Below are 4100 nucleotides of genomic sequence, written 5' to 3' on the forward strand. Positions count from 1 at the left end.
ACATCTTTTGGGGAGGGGTGGTGCTTCAGAGAAAGTTCTTCAAAAGAAGGATAGTTAAACCTGAAGGTAGGCTTTCTGCTTTGCCTTTTCCCCTTGGAATGTAGTCATGATGGTTGGAGCTCCAGCAGGCCTCTTGGGACCAACTTGAGGATGGAATGTGCAAGCTAAGATGGCTGAGCTGAAAGAAAGACAGAAGACGTCAGGCTCTCCGGTGATTGAGTGTGGAGCTACCTCACCAGTTCTTGACTTCCCATCTCTGCATTTCTTTTATGTGAAAATAAACCTCTATTTTCTTTAAGTCACCATGGTTTCCAGTCTCTGTCACCAGCAGCTAAACTAAACTTAACTATGTCCTCCTCTTTCTGCACTTCCCCATACTGCTATTCACACTTGCAATGTCTCATTCTGAGTCTGACTTCTTCCTGGTCTGTAAGAGCTATGAGATCACCAGTGTATCTGTTCTTTTCACCTCTGGAGCCTCATCGCCTGGCTTGGAGTCTGGCACATAGTAGCAGCCCTATAAATATTTGTTAAATGAGAGGCCCCTGAAATATGGCTCTGCCTGTGGATAGGCACACTGGGAGTCCCTTTCTATAGAGTTAATCAAGCTTCCAGGATGTCAGGACTCAAGGCCCATGAAAGGTGAGTGTTTAGACTAATTAGGTCTCAGAAGAGGGAAAACCACCTATTTATATTTATTTATAACAATAAAATGGCTATTTTTTTTTTTTTTTTTTTTTTTTTTTTTTTTTTTTTTTTGCATTACGCGGGCCTCTCACTGTTGTGGCCTCTCCCGTTGCGGAGCACAGGCTCCGGACGCGCAGGCTCAGCGGCCATGCCTCATGGGCCCAGCCGCTCTGCGGCATGTGGGATCCTCCCGGACCGGGGCACGAACCCATGTCCCCCGCATCGGCAGGCGGACTAGCAACCACTGCGCCACCAGGGAAGCCCAAAATGGCTATTTTTGACCTGCTGTATGCTAGGCACTATATTGGGACTTAACAAAAAAATCTTTCCAATTCTCACAATGGATACTGTGGAGATAGCTAGCATTTCTTACTTTAGTATATGCCCCAGGTCTTGTGATCTATTGCTACATAATAAACTGCCCCAAAACTCAGTGACAAAATAATAGGCATTTTATAATTTCTCATGATTCTAAGTGCTGTCTGGTCCTCAGCTAGAAGGTCCTTCTACTGGTCTAGTTTGGTGTCTCTCATGTAGCTACAGTCAGAAATTGGCTGGGTCTGGTCATCCAAGATGGCAGCTAGGGCTGATTTTTCAAGATGATGACAGGTTTGGACATCCAAAACGGCTTCACTCACTTGTCTGGAGCTTTAGCAGGGATAGATGGAAGGCAGTCGGGACATTAGGATGACTGGTCTTGTCTCTTTCGTCTCAGGGCCTCTCCGTCTCTCTGTAGTCTCTCTACATGGTCTCTCTGAAGGATATCTGGACTTTTTACATGGCAGCTCAGGCCCCCAAAAGGGCAGAAGCAGAAGTTGCAAGACCTTACTTAAGACTGTAGTTAAACCAGAGGCAGGACCAGCCCAGAGTTAGCATGGGAGGAACCACTCATGGACGTGAACCCCAGGAGGACAATTCATGGGAGCCATATTTGGGGATTAGCTGCCCCTGCCTCACCCCATGAGTAGGTGTGACAATCTGTATGTTATAGGTGAGGTAGCTTAGGTTGAAAGGGGCGAGGGGGCTTGCCCAGGCCCCACACCATTGAGGGTGGGAATGGAACCCAAGGCAATCTGCCTCCACAGCCTGCCCTCTTCTTCAGTTGGTCTCTCATACAAAGGGGTGTTCCTGAAGGCACATGTGAGGCCAAAGCACACACTGTCAAGGGTTGCATGCATGGGGTTGAGGACAGCTCTCTCCTCCATGTTTTAGATCTGTCATTTACAGCAGTGAGGGGGCTCTGGGAAAAGCGTTGCCAAGATGAAAGGTGACTTGATGGGAGGCTCACACACAGAGGGACAGGATCACCCACACCACCCCACACCCATAGCCATTGGCTCCCTCTGTCTACTCCATCCCATTCTTTTAAGATTTCTGCCTGTGCGTCATTATTGCAGGTGAAAACATATTCTCACACGTACATTACCTGCCTCACCCGCCTCACCCTCTCCCTCCTCAGCCAGGAATTACCCAGTGAGATCTCTGCAGGTGCAACAGGAACCAGGGGCCTCAAGGGGCGAAGTGCTCAGAAGGGGGAAGATGGAAGCACCACTCCAAGGCTGGAAGGAGCCCCTGAAGTATGGTCCCCACAGAGCTTGAGGGTTTCCTGCATCGATTTTGCACAAATGTGTTTTTGGACACTCAGTTCCCAGGGAAGAGTAGGCCAGGCCCCCTGGCCTCAGAGCTCAGCCTTCAGGGTAGGGTAGGAGAAAGAATGTAATCAGAGTTATGGCTTAATGAAATGAACCGTGATGACCGTAAACAGACGTTTGGGATTTGGTTTGTTATTTTGTACAAGGCATTACCTTTTGACGGTGACTGGTGTTAGGGTCAAGCTTCAAACATTTTCACGTCACCAACAAAAAGACAGTGATGCCATTGTTACACTGTACTTTTCCACCTTAAAATGGGATTGGCTTTGTGGGTTGGGAAAGTTACCAAAAATAAGTTCTTTCAATCACAGAGTTTAACACAAAGGAAGTTGCTCCATCATTTGAAAGATGAGAGACTGTAGGTAAGTAAGTGCTGTTACAGACAAAGGTATGCCAGGCCACCTATACTCAGCTTTTGTTATGTTTAATGCCCATAAGAGACAATAAACCCAGTACAACTGGAGGAGAAAAAGTAAGTTTGTCTATTAGTCCCTATATACTGGGTAGAGCTGAAATAGCAGTATGTGATTGCTCATAGCTACATGCTATGGTTTTTTTGGTTGGTTTTTTGGGGTTTTTTTTTTTTTTTTTGGTTGCATTGGGTCTTCATTGCTGCTCATGGGCTTTCTCTAGTTGCGTCGAGCGGGGGGCTACTCTTCATTGTGGTGCACAGGCTTCTCGTTGCAGTGGCTTCCCTTGCTGCAGAGCATGGGCTCTAGGTGCGCGGGCTTCAGTAGTTGTGGTGCACGGGCTTAGTTGCTTCACAGCATGTGGGATCTTCCTGGATCAGGGCTCGAACCCGTGTCTCCTGCATTGGCAGGTGGATTCTTAACCACTGCACCACCAGGGAAGTCCAACATGCTATGTTTTAAGAAAAGCAATAACTAAAGAATGTTTTCCCTCTTGAGAACCAACACCCTAAACAGTATGCCCAACGTGGGTGTGCCAAGTATCCTGACAATGCAGCTTCCTGAGTGCCAGTTCAGGGTGGAGGAGACAGATTGAGGGTGAGGGTGCCTCTCTCTCTCCTTTGGAAGGAGGTTCTGCTCTAAGTTGGTGACCTTTATTTTTTGTCCCAACACATAGGCCAGACACCACCAATAATGCCCAAATCAGGCCTCTTTTCAGCACTTCCAGACTCTGCAGCCATTCGAGGACTCCCTGAGGAGTTGCCTATCTTTAAAGCACACACTAGAATGCCTTACCAGGGAGATGCTGGGGGCCAGGCAGAAGTGGAGGGTCCAAAGGATGACGGTGCCAGGCAATACACTGGGCCACAGCTCGCCAGCCCCTTGGCCCCAGTGTAATACACAGAAGCCTCACACAGACTTGAAAGTTGGGACTCTCTTGTATCTTTGGTAGAATTGAGCTGATGCTGCCTGCTCTTATCTTACCCAAGTGGGGTGACAACACAGAGGTCCAAGTATGTGATCTTTGATTTCCTTCTTTACAAAAGCCTTCCCTATACTCAGGAGTACCATCTCTTGCCTCTCCAGAATGGCATAATATCTTGAATTGATAAGTAATTATGCTGCCTGGACATATTTTCCCAACTAAATTACAAACTCCTTGAGAGCAAAAGCCATATCCTAATTTTCTGTAGTCGTGAAGCCCAGCTCATAAAATGCTTTAACAAAGTGTCAAACCTTTTGGCTTAGCAGAAGTCCATTTTGCTCAGGATTGATTGCCTTACTACTTTTTAAAAGATACAAATCAAGAGGGTGCTTGGGCATTTATGCCTGAGGATCATGGATTTCCACA

This window comes from Mesoplodon densirostris, chromosome 4 (assembly GCF_025265405.1).
Source record: "Mesoplodon densirostris isolate mMesDen1 chromosome 4, mMesDen1 primary haplotype, whole genome shotgun sequence".
Classification (NCBI taxonomy): domain Eukaryota; kingdom Metazoa; phylum Chordata; class Mammalia; order Artiodactyla; family Ziphiidae; genus Mesoplodon; species Mesoplodon densirostris.